This window comes from Palaemon carinicauda, chromosome 3 (assembly GCF_036898095.1).
Source record: "Palaemon carinicauda isolate YSFRI2023 chromosome 3, ASM3689809v2, whole genome shotgun sequence".
NCBI lineage: Eukaryota > Metazoa > Arthropoda > Malacostraca > Decapoda > Palaemonidae > Palaemon > Palaemon carinicauda.
This window is the reverse complement of record NC_090727.1, coordinates 69,411,520-69,434,019: the sequence shown is the minus strand read 5'-3', so window position 1 is coordinate 69,434,019 and position 22,500 is coordinate 69,411,520. Positions and strand designations below refer to the sequence as shown.

Here is a 22,500-nt window from a genome sequence, read left to right as displayed (position 1 = left end):
TTTTTATAAGCTATAGTCCTACTTGGAAAAGCAAGATGCTATAAGCCCAAAGGCTCCAACAGGGAAAAATAGACCAGTGAGGAGAGGAAACCAGGAAATAAATAAACGATATGAGAAGTAATGAACAATCAAAATAAAATATTTTAAAAACAGCATTATTATTATTATTATTATTATTACTACAAGCTAAGCTACAATCTTAGTTTGAAAAGCTAGATCCTATATGCCCAAGGGCTACTACGGGGAAGAATAGCCAAGTGAGGAAAGGAACCAGGAAATAAACAAACTACAAGAGAAGTAATAAACAATCAAAATATAGTATTTTAAGAACAGTAACATCATTAAATTAGATCTTTCATATATAAACTATAAAAACTTAGAAAAACAAAAGCGGAAGAGAAATAAGATAAAACAGAGTTTCCGAGTAATAATATTAATGACAATGATTAAATGAAGATGAAAAGATTAGGTAATAGAGTCAGAGAATTACATATACTTATTATTTGAAATTTATTTTAATTTATTAATATAATTACTTCCGTATTTTTAATTTTCAAATATTCATGGTCGTCTTAACCTTATTCTTTAATCGTCTTTCTCCTTTCTGCGTTATATCTTGGATTAGTTATTCTTTTACATTTTGTTTTATTAATCAATCTTCGTCATATTTTCTTCCTTTACATTGTTACTTCCATTATTCACTGATAATCTTGAATTGTATTAAGTTAAAATTTCCCTTCTTTTATTCATTGATAGTTTTCTAGTATTTACTAAAAGTTTTCCTTCCCTTACCTATTATTATTATTATTATTATTATTATTATTATTATTATTATTATTATTATTATTACACGCTAGGCTATAACCCTAGTTGGAAAAAGCAAGATGTTATAAGCCCAAGGGCCCCAACAGGGAAAAATAGCCTAGTGAGGAAAGGAAATAAACTACAAGAGAAGAATAAGCAATCAAAATAAAATATTTCAAGAACAGTAACAACATTAAATTAGATCCTTCACACATACTATAAAAAACTTCAAATAAAAGAGGAAGGTAGATAAGATAAAATAGTATGCCCGAGTGTACCCTCAAGCAAGAGAACTCTACCCCATGAGAGTGGAAGACCATGGTATACATGTAGCGGGTCGGCCAGTTCTATAGACACGAGTCTCCTCCATCTACTGTAACCATTCTTCCTAACTCCAAGTTACGCTTAAGTTCTTCCTACTCCTTAATCTTGTTTCATTTAATGCATTTAGTGATTGCTATAACTGCCGAAGTCTGTTATCTATCTGAATCATACGAACTTTCAACTGGGCTCCACGTGGCACTAGAAGAGTTGGAAGATGCAGACCTACATGGCTGAGGATTATGGAGCGTGAAGTAGATGATGAATGGAAAAGTATTGATTTAAATGTTCAAGATAGAGACTACTGGTAAAATCTAACCGAGGCCCTTTGCCTCAATAGTCGTAGAAGATGGTATATATATATATATATATATATATATATATATATATATATATATATATATATATATATATATATATATATATATATATATTCCGGGCATGGTGATCGGCATTGCCAGACATATTACTACTCGGTCTCTCCCCGTCCCTCGAGTAAAGGGAAGAGGGAATAGTCATACCCTCGGGGAAGAGGAAGTATTCTTATCCTGGTGAAAGGGGTTACCCACGAGAGGTACACTTGGAAATCACAACTGCCGTGTTGTAGTTAGGAAAGGAGGAGCGGGTGGGAAGGGTCGAATCTGTGTGCTTATCTACCTAAGTAATTAGATGTCCTTTTTGGCGGGTCACGTACACTTGTCTTCGTTAGAGTACCTACTCTATTCTTCGATGAGTATTTATTCTAGCTCGGGATTCAAGTCTGACGGTGTAATCTTAGGATGCCATTAACGTTATGAAATTGTAATTTTGTTTTAATATCCTTACATACATTAAGTTTTTTTTTTAATCATGAAATTTTTCAAAAATCAAATAAGACTATCAAAGGGGAGCTTGATGTGATATCATTTAAATATTTTTTTAATAGTTACTTATTTTGATACAGAAATTACTTCAGTGAGACTCCTCGTAAATTATATTGTTGCTTACAATTATATGTTATTTAATAGTGTCACTTTTAGCACTAAAAACTATGACTAATTGAACTACTACTGACATTGTCTTGAATTTTACAATTGACATTGTCTTGAATTTTGTCACTTCTCTCTTGTAGTGTTGCCAGATACGGGGATTTATCCCTAGATTTGTTGATTTTGGGTGTCTATAGGAATATTCTGTAAAAATTTCTATGGAGAAAAGTCAAAGATGATTAAATTTATATATTGTTGCAATTAGTTTAATTACATTTGTATGAAGTATAGTGCGTAATTAATATATTTGTAAAAATGGGGATTTTTGGGTTGTTTTGGGGATGTTTTTATCATGAGTTTTAGGGATTTTTAGACTAACCCATCTGGCAACTCTGCTCACTTGCCAACGGCCCAATATTGTTTGACCGACCATGCTTATGGCAGAAGAAAGTCTTTTTGTGAATATGGGAATCTATTTTGTGTTATTTTGAACAAATTTCTGTGATTTAATACTTGGTAAGTTATGGTTTATTGTTTAGGCTGCTTTATTTGATATAAAAGAAAGTATTACTTATGAGTAAAGTGTAAGAAATAAGGCGTTGTACATGTTTTAGTAGCTAAGGACTAATTGAACTTTATACGTAATCTAAGCCCATGAAACAACTTGTATACTGGGTGCTATTTTTGCTAGTCTTGATGAAAGGCTACTCTATGCTAGCCTCGAGGATAGGCTACTTTATGTTAGCCTCGAGGATAGGCTACTTTATGTTAGCCTCGAGGATAGGCTACTTTATGCTAGCCTCGAGGATAGGCTACTTTATGCTAGCCTTGAGGATTAAGCCAAATTTTAAAATATTTTATGCTAGGCCAGAAGATGAAGTATTCCTTTGAAGACGGACTATGCCTTTGAGGTATAAGTGAAAGGCCATCGTGTGTAGGTTCATATTTGGTGAAGATTACGCTTGGGGGTTAAAGGAGAGGGCCGCATGAAGATAGTGATATTCAATGAATTTTCACTAGAATGTGTAGGAATGTACGTAAATAGTGGTATACGAGTGAGATAATTTAGTGAAATTCAATAAGTCGAAATATCGACTATCAAACTCACGCTACTCTTGTCTTCCTCCCAGAATTTTACTGTCTGTTGTTATTGTTGACTGTCTTGTTTTTAGCTCAAATGAGCCCTGTAACTACTATAATCTGCCGTCCAACTAGTCCACTATGACGTCTCACGTTTGGCCCCAAAAATCACTGTGGTCTTAAGGGGGGCGGAGCTCCCCCCCCCTTCCGGTAGGCCTAGGTAGGGGTACATGGCCCTAGGTTAGGTTAGGTGGGTGTATTAGGTTCGGTAGTGCCCCGAAAATCACTTTTTCCTCCTCCCACCTAAAAAAAATCCCGCTTACCACTGGGGTCCCCCATAATTGTAGTAGTAGGTTTATGCTTACATTTTGTGTGTAAGAGTAAGTTTTAGTTTCTTTTTTATTCATTTTCTTATGTTTCTATGCGATATACAACACCAATCTGGTCGTTTTTTGTCGTTTTTCGTCGTTAATACTTGAAAAACGGGTGTGGCCTTCTGGAAATTGGATAATGGTATAAATATTAATTTATATTCTTAAATATTAATTGTGTATTTATTACAACTGCTTTACATAGTGGTTTATAATTTTGACCATCATTGTTGGGTAACACTCATTTTGGAATGCCCTAACCTCACCTATAACAATTATGGGCATCAGGATTTTTTTTCAGGATCACTAAGCAAGATGTATTTTTTCCTTAAGCAAATGAACCAAGTGATGAAAAGGAACCACACCATTAATTTTGTTGTGAGGGTTTACTTTTTATAAATTTGTCACTTTCTATTTTGATTTGTATGCCTTTAAGATACTTTTCTTGTTAGAAACTTTTTGTTATAACTCCTTTCCTTAAACTACCATAGCCTTAACCTTGCTCTACCATTAACGTACTAAAGCTTCGCCTAATTGTGTGTAACCAAGTGTGAAACTGGGAAATGTTTTAATGGGAGTATGCAAAAACTATGGTGATGCAAGAATGCATCATAACCTAACCTTACCTAGGCAAAGGTTGAAAGTCAGTGAAACACTGAAATGCATCTTAGCCTAACCTAACCATTATACCCTGACTTCATCTTTAATGTAACTTGACCCATATGGTGCCGTGCCCCGCCTAGCACAAATTAACCTTCTAAAAAGTACTTAATTATTTACAGATTCAGCCTAACCTTCCTAAGCTTAATATAAGGTGCCACATCATTTTTGAAAACCAACCAATTCCCTGGAATCCATTAAACGTAAAAATGCTTTACGGTGCTAATTACAATGATATAGCCTATTTTGTCTCTTAAGTCTCAAACCACATTTTCCAATAGTTAAATTATACTGTATTTCATTGCAAACTTTTGTCGGCTATAGTGAAACCTTTAACCCGAATCTTAGTCTGTCAAATGATATCTGTAGCTCCTACCTGTCGGATAATATTTTTAGGCCTTCTAACTGATTTTTTTTTTAGGTCACTTTCACACCAAAGTGGGGTATGACACATGCTATGTGCCACTTTGGAGTGAAAGTGCCTTTAAGGTAGTGGGTAATTCTATAGGAGAGTTGTGTGGTGCATTCTTTAAACTTCAGAACCAAGGCAATAAGTAGTGGTTTGAGCTTAAGCATAGGTACCAAGGGCCACCTAGAAAAAGCACGTCTACTGGTTCACTATTGTCTCACAGTATTTTGACTCTGGTAAGGAGGATTTTCTTCCTTGGAATTCTGTATGTTTTGCTGGCATTGTGTGATAGGTCTTAGAATTTTTGTTTGGTTATGAAGGGATTTTTTTTATTTACTTAGTCAGCAGGGTACATTTTGTGGCTTGGCAAATAAGAACAAAGGTTACTAATAATGACTTGGGGTATTTGTTTTTCATCACTGCTCATAAATTCAAGTTCTCATAACATTATCTTTAGACAAAATTCAGTTCAGTTGGAGCATTTACCATGATAATTAAAAAGGTTGAATTGGAAAAGCATCCATTCTGTTGAGTGCTTGCCTTATAGTGCTTGCTGCCTGTGTATTTTTATATCATTTGGAGGAGTTGGTGTTTATAGAACCACAACCGGTGTGTGCCATATGGTCATTTTGTCTGTAGCCAGGTCTTGTAACTATCTTGGGGAAATCATATAAACATTGTTTTGCTACTTTTGTCTCTTCTGACATCATTATAGCCTACTTGTGGAAAACCTGACTGTAAGCAGGTTAAGACATACTCGGGAACAGTTGATTCCTTTAATGTACAAGAGTTGATTACAGATCAAGGGATGAGCGGGAACTGACTTGTCTTTTCCTGAACCCCGTGCAAAGAGATACACATAACAGGGAAAACATATCGTACATCAAATTGAACATTCCTACACCTCCCTTTAAGATCAAAGCTCCCCATTCAAAGCAAACATAGTATATTTAAAACATAAGTATAGATTTCTTCTTTTAGTTGCAAAAATAATAAAACTGGTAAAGGTAGTAACATATGAAGCAAAAGGGATTCAGCTATGATAAAGATAGTCCTTCGGACACAGCGCTGGAACATACATAAATGGTAAACATTACAAGAGGAACACTTATTAAACCCAAATAATCAGGATTAAAGTATATGCACAAAACTTGACATGTTTAGGGGATATTTATTAAACACAACTAAAATGAATTACTCTGTAATATAATCATCGTGCCATTGCGGAGGACGATGTACCCTAGTGCTACTTCTCTCCTGGGTGGGTACTGGGCCAGCCTCCCCCGAGGCAATGGGAGTAGGTTCTCCCACAGGTGGTGTGGGTGGCAGGGATCTCAAATGCTTGCGATTTCTTGTTGAAATTCTTCCGCTCCCGTCTAACCTTATGCGGTATTGGCGGTATCTATTCTTTTCAATAACCACCCCGCTTCTATTCCAGGCTCGTGTAGTCACATCCTGGGTAGCTACCCTCTCACCTATTTGTAGGGGGGAAAGATCCTTGGCTTTCTCGTTATACCTGGATGATATTCGTTGCTCAACAACGCTTCTTTCCCTCTCTCTTGCGGACAAGGTTTCCGACCAATACTCGGTGACGAAATGATAACTTTTTAACATTGGCACCGAATCTCGAAGTTGGCGACCCATGGCCAGCTGTGCAGGAGACTTATCTATACCACGTAATGGTGTATTTCTATACTGCAATATCGCCTTAGCTACCTTGTCATTGTCTAGCCCTCTATCAGGTAGAGTATTGCCCATTAATGTTCGTTTGGCGGTGCGCACAGCAGCTTCTGCCTGCCCGTTGGACTGGGGGTAGTGAGCAGACGACACTCTCATAGATACCCCGCACTTACTGAAGAAATGTCTCATTTCCATGCTCGTTAGATTCATGCCCTCGTCCACTGATATTTCTTCAGGTGCTCCCCACTGCATAAAATATCTTCTAAAAACTGGGATCAATCTCGCGGACGTAGTTCCGTTAGCGAAGAAATAAATTTCCATCCATCCAGTCAGTCGATCGGCGTAGACCATATACTGCCTCCCTGCTACTTGAAATAAATCTGCAACAGTTCTCTGAAATGGATATTCGGGAGGGGGAGTGTATATAATACTTTCCCTTTGTTGCGAAGGTGCCGCAACGTTGCAATCATGACACTGTGCCCTATAATTTGCCAAGTCACCCTCAATCCCAGGCAAATAAACCGCCTGTCGTGCTCTTCTGATCATGGAGTCAGTTGATTGATGACCTGAATGTAAATTGGTTGCAATGCGTAAACGTAGTACCTCCGGAACTACCAGACGAACATGCCCCTCGTCATATGCATATGTGACTAATCCTTCAATGACACTCAGTCTATCACGTACATTGAAAAAAGGTTTTAGGCAGGGCTCCACTTGAGACCTTGACGACGGCCAACCCTATTCGCTGACACGTCGCTGCAATAGTAAATATTTAGGATCCTTCTCTGCTTCCCCCCTCATGGTAGCCCAGTCCATAGTAATGACGTCATCCGCCAGCGATGACGTCATGGAGGCAATACAAACTTCGTTCATAAGTTCCTCCTCTTCTTCGTCTTTGGCGGTAGTTTCACTGCGAATCACTGGGTATCTTGATAACGTATCGGCTGCCGAATTCTTCTTCCCCGGCAAATATCTTATGGTAAAACTATATTGCATAGTTTTCTCCTTCAACCTTAGCAGTCTCGGGTTTGCAATGTCTTTTAGGCTCCTATCCGCAAAGAGTTTTATCAAAGGTCTATGGTCCGTGATTAAAATGAAATTCGGGCATCCCAGTAAAAACAATCTCGATTTCCTAAGGCACCCTACTACTGCATCCGCTTCCCCCTCAATGACGGCATAGCCGGCCTTCGCCTCCGTCAGGTGCCTGCTGCCACATAATGCCAGTTTCCATCCCCCCTTACAACGAAAAGGGGCATTGAGATCCTCGCAATTGCAATATTGTTGCAATATAACAAATCCCATTCCTTCTCTGCACCAATTGGTAACAACAGCAGTGCGCCTTGTCTTATCATAATATGTCAGTCCGTCGCCCAACATCTTGCAAATGCTGTCCCGGGCTGCAACAAAACTGTTTTGAAGGCGTTGGTCTCGATAAACTTTCCGATGGAGGGATTTCTTGAGAAGATCCCTGAATGGTTCCATTACTGGTGCTACAGCCACGAAAGGTGAAATTTGGTTCACAAGTCCAAACCAAGATCTTATATCCGTGATAGTTGGGCTTGCAGGCATGGGGAAGTTCTTAATGGCACTCATACGCTCAGTAGAAGGCCTATAATTATCCCAATCAAGTTCGTACCCCACAAACTCTACCTGTCTTTGACAAAATCGGAATTTATCCGGATTCAGCGTAATACCATTATCTCCACATAATTGCAAAAATCACAAGTATGCCAAAAGGCTCCCTCAACTCTGTCGTCATATAACAACACGTCATCTATGCACTTGTACTGTCTGTGTACATCAATAATGACGTCATCGAACCTTTTCGTGTACTGTATGCATCGGGGGCCGCACAATGACCTAGAGGTGTTCGACAATACTGGTATCTCCCCCATGGTGTAATAAACATTGTCAACTGTCGGCTCTCCTCATCTAATGGTACCTGGTGGAATCCGGCATAGGCATCAACTACAGTCTTATATGTACGAAGTGGCACACCCGAGACCATGTCAAAAGGAGCACATGTGTGATGCGTTTCTCGTTTGCAATTCTTATTAAGCTCTTGATAGTCCACGGTCCTCTGTGGTTTACCATTTTTCTTTGCTACTACTACCATCCTCGCACACCAGTCCGTAGCTGTACCAGCAGGGACCTCCCTAATTACTCCTAATTTGACATCTTCGTCGAGCTGAGCCTTAACATCGGCCTCCCAATGCTTAGGAATTGGTATAGGTGTATGACACGCATAGGGGATGGCACCTTCCCTCAGGTGAATGTGGTGAGGGGCTCCTTTCATCATCGGCAGAGGGTTTCTTGAAACGTTGAACGTAGTCTTCGCAAAACGTTGCAGTAGCCAGCCCCTCAGCCTAGGGACATTCTCCTCCGTGGCAGAGTATGGCATCTCGTGCTGACGACCACCACCCCCTACCCGTGTGCAAACGTTTTCTTCAGGCGTTTGGCGGGGGTTAGTCGACGCAGAGGGTTTCCGAGTGACGTCATTCACGGTAGCGACAGTATGATGGGGAAACTTTGTATGCACTAGACCTAGTGATTTACACACTCCTAAAGACATATAAAAACGTGTAGCACCTTGCACAACGATAACACTAGTGCTCACTGATTTATCACCCAATTCTATTAACATATCAACAGACCCATATATTCTCAATGACTTCTCCCCTGCGTGATTTACAATGACATTACACCGAGAGAGATTAGGTACCTTCATACCCAATTTTGGTAACAAATCTACCCCTACTACAGTATACACACTTCTGCCCCTGTGTCTGGAACAGCCTCAACAACGACACACTCACATGAGAACTCATGCTTAACCTTTATTTTCACCATCGGCAGTTTCCCCACTGCCGCACATAGGCCTACCTGGCGATTGTCCGCAGGTGGATAGGCAACAGTGTATGACGTAACAGACATCCACAATAGGCGCCGTTTTGGCGGGCTGTTGCCCCCCTTGACGACAGAATTTAGCAAAGTGCCCCACAATACCACACTGAAAACAGTTAACATTATCAGCAGGATATTTTCCCTGCCAATGAGAACGACCACCACACTTTTTAAACCTGGTATCTGACTTACTGCTACCAGTAGGTTTCGAGCTACTACGGCCACGGCTGTGTCCCTTGTCACTATTATTAGACTTATAGCTAGCTATAATTTTACTTTCACCTTCTAACCCACTTTCAACTAGGCCTAAGCCTATCTCATCCCCTTTTACCAAACTAGCTACGTTTGCCCTTCCACGAGCGCTAATACTATCTTTTTTTAATATTAAACTTAGCCGGTGAATATATAAATAGCTGACGTCTCCGACGGCCCGACAGATTCCAAAAAACTCGCGAGCGATCGCCACGAAGGTTGCGGGCGCGCCCACCAGCGCCGACCACCGGCCAGACACCGCACATACTTCTCAACCACTTCAGTTCATCTCTGTCGGTGTCACCGACAACATTGGTTCCGCTCGCTCTAGACCTCGAGTTTTCTACTGAATTGGTGAAGTACTTGGTTTTGGTTTTATTGCTTTCGCCGTGTTGGATTATTCAATACTATCTTCAAAAGAAATCCTTTTGAAAGGAGAGGAAAAGTTTTTTGCCCTTGCTTTTTTAATCTAGCTCTGGTTTTTCCATAGAGAAAAGATGGCCGGCCCTTCCCTCAGTGTACGGAAGTGTGTTAAAGGCTTTTAGTAATTATTTTATCACTTTATAAATTATTGTTGATATTTATAGATTTACCTATATATATTTTATATCTCACCTGCCTTTATTAGGCCTCTTCGATTAGCTTTCCATTTATACTAAACATCGAGATAAATTTTATGTTTTTGTTTATATGCGGCCTTTACCTATTCTTTGTAGGCGGTCCTGACTTGGAAAACGAAGTTAAACAACGTTGAGCCCATTCAACTTTTATTTTTGTTTAGATAAAAACAGTTGCTCTGTAAGAGTGATGAGATGAATGTTTTTAGAAAATATTTTAAGAAATTTATTCTTTGAATAGTCTTCGTGCTGTTTTTCAAAGATGAACTAACGTTTGGTTTATTTATGCTACGCAGTTTGCGCTCTTTCGTTACGATAGAGAAAGAGAGAATCACGGTTTCACTTTGCAGGAAGAGTAAATCGATTTTGACGTTTTGTTCATTCTTCTTTCAAGCTGAAGGTTTTTCGATACTAATTTAAAGGAACATGTTAATTTTCAATTTCTTAGTCCTTTCAGTTTTTTTTCCCTTTAGTCAAATAACCTGTTATTGACGAAGAGTGAGTGGGCCATTCTCTTGTGAGTGACAAGAGAGAGAGAGAGAGAGAGAGAGAACGATCCGATCTTTATTCTCGTCCCAAGTCTCTGTACAAGGAGTTTGGGAGCGAGTAACGTTGTTCTCGATTCAGTTTTTTACTCTCGTCCCAAGTCTCTGTACGGGGAGAGAGGATAAAACTTTTTAGTTTTTATTCTCTTCCCAAGGCACTGTACGGTGAGAGATTGAAAACGTAGTCCTTAGTGAACTAGTGTTTAGTCTCATCCCCAGTCACTGATCTTTTTAACTTTATATATTTCCGTTTTATTCGATATATATGTATATGTTTATTGATTTTTGCATGTGTGTTTCATTTTGTACTAATGTGCTTACATTATACGACTCATTTCGCAATTCTAACCTTTTGATTTAAGGGAGAATTGCGTGCTTCAGGTAGAAATCAGTTTTATTCATGTCTAATGTGAAATTATTAAAATGCGATATCAGTGAAGTAAGTGCAAAAAACATGTTCTGTGTTGCGGAGGGTTCGTTTGTTCGTGCTTGTCGCTTGCCTAGTCCGAGACCTCTTTCAGGCTCCCCTGCACCAGGGAGAAGGAATGTCGTAGGACCTAAGGGAGTGAGGAGTGTAAACCAACGAACAGACGTTCCCTCAAAGGTAACAGACGTTGCTCGTCAAGCACGTCCTTGTCATAAGACAGGAGAGACGAAGTTTCTCCTCGTCTTCCGATGATTCGTCTCTTTAAAAGCCTGGGCGTAAGGTTTCGAGACGGTTGAAACGTTTATTAGTTCCTTCGGAACAAGTTCAACGTCCTAGCTGTAGTCATCATAAGAGTCCCGTTCATAGCGATGACGTTCATGTACAGACGTTTCTGCCACAGACTCGACGTGACGTTGAGCGGTAGACACCGTAGACACAAAGTGACGTCGAGTGTCAGTCACCGTAGTCACGATATAGCATCGATCAGCAGTCACCGCTGTTTCTACGTGACGTTTGAACGTCAGCCACCGCAGTCACAGGTTGATCCGAAGTTAAGTGTTTTGCAAGATATGCTGTTAAAGCTTTCTTCTTGAATAGAAGCTTTCGATCCTGTTCCTGTGCGAAAGGATCCTTTGCTTTTTGTACGTCACGGTTCTGGGATACGTGATTCGGGTCTTCAACCTTCTAAACGGGCTTTGTTACGCCACGCTGACGTTATCCCTAGTGACAGCTTTGCTGTTAAACGAGATGCGGAGCATAAATCTCGATGTAACTTTGATCGCTTTGAACGTCAGCCGCCGCAGTCACAGCGTGAGGTTGAGCTGCAGACACCGCAGACACGACGTGACGTTGAGCGGTAGACACCGTAGACATGACGTGACGTCGAGGGTCAGTCATCGTAGTCACGATATAGCATCGAACAGCAGTCACCGCTGTTACTACGGGACGTTTGAACGTCAGTTACTTCTGTCACGACGTGTAGTAGAATAATATTCTCTGCAGTCACAACGTGACATCGACCCTCCAACTTTAACTTCTGTTCATATACAAGTTGATGTAGCCTGTCAGGCTTTTCCTTCACGTCATTCTGAATATAAATCTCCTTCTTGCAAGACTTTAGATTTATCAGATGATGTGCCTTCTGAAGAAGTTGATGACCCCCTTTCAACTAATGTTCCTTTGGGGAATCTTTCAGAAGAGGAGTAACCTAGGGTGGTCCAACAATCCCTTGTTTTATGATTATGAATTTCTTTAGTGAAATTGTCCTACTCGTTTTGTAACGGCTGCTCCGCCGGCTGAGTTTACTCTTGGCATGACTTTCTTCGACTCCTACATTTACGAAGTCAGTTCTCTCTTGTTCTTCCAAGAGGGCCATGCTCTTACTGGGAGACTGGTTGGAATCCAGGAGAAGTTTAGGAAAGTCTGCTTTTGCTCCTCATGAATTAGCTTCTCGCTCGGGCGTCTGGTGTGACACAGGAGAAGTTCTCGGCTTGGGAGTACCTGCCTCTACGCAGGGAGACTTCTTAAGCCTAGTGGACTCTCCTCGTCGTCTAGCCATGAGACGCTCCAAGATTTTATGGTCTGCTTCAGAGCTAGACCATCTCCTGTTAGGAGTTTTTTTTTTTTTTTTTGAGCATTTGAAGTTTTTATTTGTTGGATTGGTCCCAGGGAGCCTTAAGTAAGAAGGTCTCTCCAGCTGTCAATGTATTGCTGTACAATTATGTCATGCATGAAAAAGGATTTCAGGGATGGCTCCAATGATCTGGCAGCCACGTTCACTGCAGGAGTACTTATGATGTAAGTGCGCTCAATGTGTTCATTGTCAAGACAAAGTTCACGATGAAGACTACCAAATCTGTCTTGGCAGCAGTAAGGGAAGGCGACTGGATGGTCTCTCTCGACCTTCAGGATGCATACTTCCACATCCCGATTCATCCAAACTTTCAACAACATCTGAGGTTTGTGGACGGGAAAGTAATGTACCAATTTCGAGCACTGTGCTTCGGCCTCATTCCTGCTCCTCTTGTTTTTACAAGGCCCTTGCAAAATTTAGCAAGCTTTCTACATTTTTTGAGGATTCAGATCCTCCCTTTATTTTGACGACTGGCTAATCAGGGCGTCGTCATTAAATTGCTGTCAGGAGAGCCTCTAATGGACATTAGACCTATCCAAGGAGCTAGGTCTCATAGTGAACGTAGAGAAGTCGTAACTTACAGTACTCCATCCCAGACTATTCTTTATTTGGGAATGGAGATACAGTGTCGGATTTTTCGGGCCTTTTCGTCTCCCACAAGAATGCAACAAGCTCTGTTAAAAGTCCGTCACTTGCAAGAGAAAAACAGTTGTTCTGTAAGAGTTTGAACGAGCCTCGTGGGAACTCTTTCATCGCTGGAGTAGTTCATCTCTCTGGGGAGACTCAACCTTTGCCCTCTCCAATTTCACCTAAACCATTGGAACAAGGAGAAGGGCTTAGAGAGTATCTCTTTCCCAATCTCCAACTCAGTCTAGACATGTCTGACTTGGTGGGACAGCAACATCAGACTTCGAGAAGGTCTTTCTCTTGCGATCAAGAACCCAAACCATGTGTTGTATTCAGATGCATCGGATTTGGGTTAGGGAGCTCCACTGGACAGTCTGGAATGCTCGGGTCTTTGGTCCACGGATCAGAAGGCACTCCATTTAAGGCAAGTAACATCTCTCTTTTGACGAGATTTGTGCAAGGAAAAATTAATGTCTTGGCAGACTGCCTCAGCAGAACAGGACAAGTCATCTCACCTGGACGTTTATCCCTTTCCACCTTTCAAGATCCTAAACAAGGTGCTGCAGAAGTTCACCTCTCACGAAGGGACCAGGTTGATGTTGGTTGCTCCACTCTGGCCCGCGAGAGAGTGGTTCACAGAGGGACTTCTATGGCTGGTAGACGTTCCAAGAAGTCTGCCGTTGCGGATGGATCTCTTGCGACAGCCTCACGTAAAGAGATTTCATCAAAGCCTCCCCACGCTTCGTCTAACTGCCTTCAGACTATCGAAAGACTGTCTTGAGCTCGAGGGTTTTCGAAGGGGGCAGCTAGAGCGATCGCGAGGGCTAGAAGATCCTCTACCATCAGGATCTATCAGTTGAAATGGGAGGTATTTAGAGACTGGTGCAAGTCCTCCTCTATTTCCTCTTCCAAGTGCCTCTGTAGCGCAGATTGCGGATTTTCTGCCTTATCTGAGAAACGGTCGCTCCCTCTCTGCATCCACCATTAAAGGCTACAGAAGCATGTTAGCTTCTGTTTTCAGGCATAGGGGTTTGGATCTTTCTAATAACAAAGATCCCCAAGACCTGCTTAAGTCTTTCGAGACTTCCAAGGAGCGTCATATTTCGACTCCTTCTTGGAACTTGTACGTGGTCCTACAGTTCCTCATGTCAGACAGGTTTGAACCATTAAATTCAGCCTCCCTGAAGGATCTTACCCTCAAGACACTTTTTTTGGTGAGCTTGGCTTCGGCTAAAAGGGTTAGTGAGATACATGCTTTTAGCAAGAACATCGGCTTCTCCACTAATAAAGCAGTATGCGCTCTTCAACTTGGTTTTTTGGCCATGAATGAACTTCCGTCTCGTCCTTGGCTTAAATCATTTGAAATCCCCAGTCTTTCTGAGATTGTGGGGAATGAAGTTGAACGAGTGCTGTGCCCCGTTAGAGCTCTTAGATTTTATTTATCCAGAACTAAACCGCTACGAGGTTGTTCAGAGGCTTTATGGTGCTCCGTTAAAAAGCCCTCTTTGCCCATGTCTAAGAATGCGTGGTCTTATTTTATTAGACTTTTGATTCGGGAGGCGCACTCTCATTTTGGTGAGAAGGATCGTAATTTACTTGAAGTCAAGGCTCATGAAGTTAGAGCGATAGCAACTTCAGTAGCGTTTAAGCAAAATAGATCCATTAAAAGTATTATGGACGCGACCTTTTGGAGAGGCAAGTCGATATTCGCTTCATATTACTTGAAAGATGTCCAGACTCTTTCTGAGGACTGCTACACACTGGAACCATTCGTAGCAGCGAGTGCAGTAGTGGGTGAAGGCTCTACCACTACATTCCCTTAATCCCAATATCCTTTTAATCTACTCTTGAAATTTTTAATCTTATTTTGGGTTGTACGGGAGGTCAAAATGTTGTTTCTTGAGAGCGCCCAGATTAAGGGTATTGATGAGGTCCTGTTATAGGGGTGTTCGCCCTGGATATAAAAGCTCCTGGGAGTCTTTCAGCATCCTGAGAGGATGGCTGGACTTCGTGAGGAAAGCGGACTAATGAGGCAGAGTAATCATCAGAGTCAGCTTCCTTACCAGGTACCTATACTTAAGTTTGTTTTTATGAAATATTTGTCAAAAACTCTTGAGCATATACGCCTTTATTGTTATAATACTGGTCTCTACCCACCACCATGGGTGTGAATCAGCTATTTATATATTCACCGGCTAAGTTTAATATTTAAAAATGATATTTTCATTATAAAATAAATTTTTGAATATACTTACCCCGTGAATATATAATATTAAAAGCCCTCCCTTCCTCCCCGATAGAGACCCTGCGGACTGAGAAGAACTGGAGTGGTTGAGAAGTATGTGCGGTGTCTGGCCGGTGGTCGGCGCTGGTGGGCGCGCCCGCAACCTTCGTGGCGATCGCTCGCGAGTTTTTTGAAATCTGTCGGGCCGTCGGAGACGTCAGCTATTTATATATTCACCGGGTAAGTATATTAAAAAATTTATTTTATAATGAAAATATCATTGTTCCGTAACCGAAATACAAACCACGCTATTTACAGAGGGTTTACCTTTTAGCGCAGCTGAAATGACGAGCCAATAGTTTTAACGAGGGTTAATTACCCCCGCGTTAGTTAGCGGGGGGTGGGGAAGGGTAGCTTGCTACCCCTCCCCCCTCCACACACCGGTGACTTGCTTCACTTCACTTTTGGCTCGGCGGTGATCAGACGTGTCTGCTCATCGCCCTCGTGACAGCCTTTAATTTTCTGCTTTTTCTTTTCAGCGTGTGTGTTGGTTGGAAGTTGACCTTCAGTTATTTCTTTACAATGCGTACATGCCCTGGAGTTGCCGGTCGTCCTTGTGGGATTTTCATGTCGGACGTAAATACGGATCCGCACACCCTCTGCCCTCAATGTCGGGGCCGACGGTGTGACCAGGAGAACATGTGCCGTGAGTGCAGGGAGTGGTCTGCCTCCCAGTGGAAGAGGTTTGGCCGTCGGCGTAAGAAGAAGTCCAAGAGAGACCGTTCTCCTCCGGGGTTAGCCTTGAAGGAGGTAGATTCTCGGGACTCTTCTTCCGCCGCCCAAACCTCCTCCGAAGCTCCCCCTCGTCCGCCTCCTAAGGAGAGTCGACCGAGTGGGAGCGCAGGCCCTTGTTCGGTTTCCCGACCTTCGGCGGGGGGAGAGGGCGTCGCCTCCCATAGCGAGGCGGTTCCCCCTCCTCCTCCGGGGGAGGTTATTGATAATGCCTTATCCAGTGATGATCTTTTACAGATTTGGTCGTCCCTGGGGCTTAAGGGCTTGCCCTCCAGGGTCGCTCTTATTGACCTTGTCTCGTTGGGGGCCACTGTTAAGCAGTCGCCGGCGGTAGCAGAGGTAGACCCTCTGTCTATTGTCGACGTCGTGGTGACAGAGGCCTCCGACGTGGCTGGGCCTTCCGCCGCAGGTGCTGTTGCGGGTGATGGTGCTAAAGGCTCTCCTCCTCCTTCCGTACATCCTTCGAAGGGGGAAGTGAGTCCTTCGGTCTCGGCTGCTGCTCAGCTTCCTTCTGAGGGAAGTGCTTTAACGGAAACTCCCCTTCGGAGGATCGATGGTCCCGATGATCTTCCCCGAGGCCGCCTCCGCCGTAAGGCTCACCGTCCGCTACGCCACAAGGGCCTCCCTTCCCCTTACAGGGGGACTAAGAGGCGCCTTTTTGGGTCTTCATCCTCCGGGGGGGACTCTCCTCGTCAGCCTCAACCTACAGCTCCGCTCTCCTTGAACCTCTCTGCAGACCGCTCACCATCTCCTGCCAGATCTTCGCCTTCTGGAGAACTCGTCACCCGACGGGCAACGGTCCCTTCGGGGCTAAGGGATCCTTCCCTTACGCGAGCAGTGCTAGCGCACAAGCGCTCTCCTGCTCGCCAGCGCTCTCCTGATCTTCAGCGCTCTCCTGCTCGTCGACGATCTCCTGCTTGCCGACGCTCACCTGCTCGTCGGCGCTCTCCTGATGTTCGCCCCCCTCGCCAGCGCTTTCCTGCTCGTCAGCTCTCTTCCGAGCGTCAGCGCTCATTTGAGGACCATCGCCCTGCGGTCTCTGACCACCCTTTAGTTCCTGCTGAACTCCATGCTCACCATCTGCCTGGTCCTGTGGCTACGCAACATCGTGTTGCGCGTGTCAAAAACACATGTTCGCCAACGCGCCAGCGATCTCCCAGTTCCTGCTCGTGAACGCGGCGCGCCACCTGTCCTTTCACATGACACGCGTCGACCTTCTGCTCGCCAGCGATCTCCAGCTCGCCAGCGATCACCTACGCGCCAGCGATTACCTCCTCGCCAGCGTTCACCTGCTTGCCAGCGCGCACAGGCGATCTTAGTATCGCCTATTCAACGGCGACGGCTAGCGCGCCAATGTTCTCCAACGCTCCTGAAGGAACATGGTTCGCCAGCTTCTAGCTCGCCATCGCGCGATCGCCCGCCTGCGCATGCTGCTCGCCATTGCACGATCGCCCTCTTGCGCATGCTGCTCGCCATCGCTCGCCCCTGCACGATCGCCCTCCTGCGGATGCTGATCACCATCGCACCCCATCACGCAATCGCCCACCTGCGCATGCTGCTCGCCATCGCTCGCCATCACGCGATCGCCCTCCTGCGCATGCTGCTCGCCATCGCTCGCCCCTGCACGATCGCCCTCCTGCGGATGCTGATCACCATCGCACCCCATCACGTGATCATTCACCTGCGCATACTGCTCGCCATCGCTTACCATTACGCGGTCATTCACCTGCGCATGCTGCTCACCATCGCACGCCAGTGCGTCGACATGCCACATCGCGCCATCGCCAACTTGAGCGACTGCACTCACCAGCTCGTCATCGATCGCCTGTGGATCTACATCGCCAGCGATCTTCCTCACCTACGCGGCAGCGCGTTCCCTCGCCGTCGCGCCAACGCTTGCGTTCATCGCCTCGGACACGCGTTCATTTACCTGCCCACCCTCGCGACCACTCGCCTGCGCGCCCGCGCGACCACTTGCCTGCGCGCCCGCGCGACCACTTGCCTGCGCGCCCGCGCGACCGCTTGCCTGCGCGCCCGCGCGACCGCTTGCCTGCGCGCCCGCGCGACCGCTCGCCTGCGCGCCCGCGCGACCGCTCGCCTGTGCGCTCCCGCGACCATTCGCCCTCGCGCGACCATTCGCCCTCGCGCGACCATCGTTCGCGGCGAATTCCGCAGCCGATGGTAGCAGCAGGAACGCGTGCTCCTAGACGGCACTCGGGATCACCTCCATCCAAACACAGGTTGGTAGTGCAGGACGAGGAGAGGTTAGTACATCATTCTTCCCCACCTTCTTTTCAGGCAGGTGCCGTCGTGTCCACTCCAAAGGATCGCCCGATCCCTTTCCCTTTAGCGAGGATTTCGGACTCTGTGTCCTTGGAGCAGCAGACTTGGTTTGGTCCTCTGGCACGGGCGTTAGTGAGGGTTATGAAACCAGCTCTCGCCGGCCAGGGTAACAAACCAACGGCTGTCTCTCCTAAGCTGAAGAGAAAGAGAGGAGTGGACTTCGTGGTGACTCCCCCCAGGGCGAAGTTGGTTCCCAAGAGGTCGGTCGCGAAGGTCCCTTCTGCACGAGTACTCTCTCCTTCTCCCGTGGACGAGGCCTTTCCGTCCTCAGGTGAGTCCAGTGGGGCGGTAGTCTTCCCCTCGGCACCAGGGGGGGAGACTTCGCTTCAGGCAGGAGAATCGTCTCGTGAGGAAAGGGCCCCTCGAACCTCATTGTTGGGATCCTGTATCTCTCCCAGGAGGGAATCTAAGGATTCCAAGACCATCCCTAAATCCTCTGCAAGGATTCGTCAGGAACACACGACTGCCCAGGGGAATGTCCACGTATCACCCCAGAAAGAGATTCCTGGGGCAGGAGACTTAGCTGCCAGCCCGCAGGGCGGAGAACAGCAAGAATCCGAACATGCCTTCTGGCAGGTCCTAAGCCTGATAAGGCAACTTAACAGGCTTATGGATCCAGTCATCGCCCCCCGTGAAGGCAAAGACACGATTCTGGATGAAGTGTTTGACGTTCGGAAGGCCCCTAAGACCAGTGCAGCTCTGCCCTGGTCTCGGGGGCTGAAGAGTGCCAGGGCTAGGGCCAACGCTCGGCTCGCACTTCTTGCCTCCTCCAGTCGTTCCACTGCCGGGAACAAGCTCATCCCTCCTCCTCGCCTCCAGCAGAGGAGGTATTTCGAGATCCTGGGTGAGCACAACCTCGCTCTTCCTCTCCATCACTCTGTGGAGGAGCTGGCGAAGGGAGTTCCCCTTGAGAAACTCTCTGCCCGGCAGGTGTCGTTCTCGGCGGCAGAGATCCTTAACCACAAGAAGGTCGCTAAGTGTGCCATGCAGGCCACTTCGTGGCTGGACTTCTGGCTAGGATCTCTGGGCATCCTATTGCGATCGGAGGACTTGTCCAAGGAGATCAATAGGAAGGCCCTAGAGACCTTCTTGCTCTCGGGCACCCGCTCCATCGAGTTTTTGGCGCACCAGGTTACCACCCTGTGGGCCAACTCGGTGTTGAAGCGTCGCGATGCTGTGTCCGAGAGATTCCATCCGAAGGTCCCCGCCGTAGATGTGTGTAGGCTCCGACATGCTTCCCTTCTGGGGGAGAGCCTGTTTGAGCCTCAAGACATGGAGCGAATGGTTGAGAGGTGGAGGAAATCCAGCACGGACTCCCTCCTCCACAGGGCCCTTACAACTCGGCCCTATAAGCCTCCAGCCCCGCCACAACAGCAGCAACAGCCTCGTAAGGCTCCCAAACAGGCACCGGCAGCTAAGAAAGTGGTGTCTAAGCCCCAGCCCTTTCCAGCCAAGGTCAAGAGGGGCGGTAAGTCCTCCAGGGGAGGCAAGACTCCTAGGGGTGGCAGTCCCCTGCATGTCCACCTGTGGGGGGATGCCTTCAGCGTTGCGTCCGCAGGTGGCAGCAACACGGGGCCGATGCTTGGACGGTCTCTGTGATCGGCCAAGGTTATCGCGTCCCGTTCACAACATCTCAACCTCCCCTGACAGCGAATCCAGTGTCGTTGAGCTCCTATGCCACGGGATCGGCAAAGGGGCTGGCCCTTCAGGCCGAAGTCGAGACCATGCTCGAGAAGGGTGCTCTCCAGGAGGTCGTGGACGGCTCCCCAGGCTTCTTCAGTCGACTCTTTCTTGTAGAGAAGGCTACTGGAGGCTGGAGACCCGTCATCGATCTCTCAGCTCTGAACAGGTTTGTCAAACAAACCCGGTTCAGCATGGAGACAGCAGACACGGTCAGACTTGCGGTGAGACCACAAGACTTCATGTGTACACTGGATCTAAAGGACGCGTACTTCCAGATCCCAATTCATCCGTCTTCCAGGAAGTACCTGAGATTCTGCCTAGACAACAAGATATACCAGTTCAAGGTGCTGTGTTTCGGTCTCTCCACAGCTCCTCAGGTGATCACCAGAGTGTTCACCCTGATTTCATCTTGGGCGCACAGGAACGGCATTCGTCTCCTTCGTTACTTGGACGATTGGCTGATCCTAGCAGACTCGGAGTCGACCCTTCTTTGGCACCGAGACAGGCTTCTGGATCTTTGCCAGGATCTGGGGATCGTGGTAAACCTCGAGAAGTCCTCTCTGCAGCCGTCCCAACGACTGGTTTATCTAGGCATGCTGATAGACTCCAATCTCCACAAAGCCTTTCCATCAGACGACCGGATAGCAAGGCTGAGGAGGGTGGCGGAACCCTTCCTCAGGCGAAAAGAACTCCCCGCCCAATCGTGGTTGCGTCTCTTAGGCCACCTATCCTCCCTGGCCCGTCTGGTTCCAAACAGCCGCCTCAGGATGAGATCCCTTCAATGGCGGCTCAAGTCCCGGTGGAATCAAGGATCCAATTCCCGGACATTCTGATCCCAATGGGGTCTCTGGAACAGTCGGACTTGCGGTGGTGGCTGGCCGACGAGAACCTGCGGAAGGGAGTGAGTCTTCTCGTCCTCCCCCCGGAATTGACTCTGTTTTCGGACGCGTCAAAAGAAGGGTGGGGGGGCGCACGTTCTGAGCCAGAGGGCCTCAGGCCTTTGGTCAGAATCAGAAAAGTGCCTACACATCAACCTGCTAGAATTGAAGGCCGTCTTTCTGGCTTTTCAGCAGTTCCAACGGTCCCTGGCGGGTCACTCCGTGGTGGTGATGAGCGACAACACCACGGTAGTGGCTTATATCAACAAGCAGGGAGGCACTTTTTCGCAACTGCTATCCCATCTTGCAGTAGAGACTCTGAGGTGGACCGAAACCCACTCGATAACACTATCAGCTCGCTTCATTCCTGGCAAGAGGAATGTTCTCGCCGACAGTCTGAGCAGGGCTTCGCAGATAGTGAGTACCGAGTAGTCTTTGGATCCTCAGATAGCCAACAAAGTCCTGACTTTGTGGGGTTCCCCGACTGTGGACTTGTTCGCGACAGCCTTGAACTTCAAGCTGCCCCTGTACTGCTCACCAGTCCCGGACCCCAAGGCACTCTGGCAAGATGCTTTCCAGCAACGGTGGGACAACATCGACGTGTACGCCTTCCCACCGTTCTGTCTGATGAGAAGGGTGCTCAACAGGACCAGACTATCGGTCAACTGTTCCATGACTCTGGTAGCTCCGCTATGGCATCACGCGGAATGGTTTCCGGACCTTCTGCAACTCCTGACGGAACTCCCAAGGGAGCTTCCTCCACGACACGAGCTTCTCAGACAACCCCACTCCGGCGTCCTTCACAGGGCCGTAGCCTCGCTTCGGCTTCACGCCTGGAGACTATCCAGCGTCTCCTCGCGGAGAGAGGCTTTTCGCAACAGGTTGCGGAGAGAATGTCTCGGCACCTGCGAAGGTCCTCTGAGGGAGTCTACCAAACAAAGTGGAGAGTCTTTTGTGGTTGGTGTCGTGGAAGGGGTATCTCTCCACTCGATGCCACTATTCCAGCAATAGCGGACTTCCTCGTGTATCTGCGAGAAGAAATGCGCCTTTCTGTCTCGGCAGTGAAAGGCTATCGATCGCCACCTGTCTTGGAAGACGGCTTTCCTACTCGCCTTGGCTTCGGCCAAGCGAGTTAGTGAACTTCATGGTCTCTCGTACGACATCGCCCATTCAAGGGGATGGGGGGAGGTAACGTTCAGGTGTGTCCCTGAGTTTGTGGCCAAGACTCAGAATCCTGGAGTGCCGGATCCTCGGTTCGACTCTTTCAGGATCGCAAGTCTCC

General features: G+C 46.2%; 2 long non-coding RNA genes across 2 annotated transcripts in view; one reads left to right on the top strand and one right to left on the bottom strand.

The window, feature by feature from the left end:
• The window catches only part of LOC137638319 (uncharacterized), a 1,154,758-nt gene that overhangs the window by 911,244 nt on the left and 221,014 nt on the right, over positions 1-22,500 (bottom strand). The window lies entirely within an intron of this gene.
• LOC137638330 (uncharacterized) overlaps positions 2,479-22,500 on the top strand; it is a 90,015-nt gene continuing 69,993 nt past the window's right edge. Inside the window, exon 1 of the long non-coding RNA XR_011044060.1 lies at positions 2,479-2,609. This is a non-coding gene — a long non-coding RNA (uncharacterized lncRNA). The remainder of the gene's footprint in view (positions 2,610-22,500) is intronic.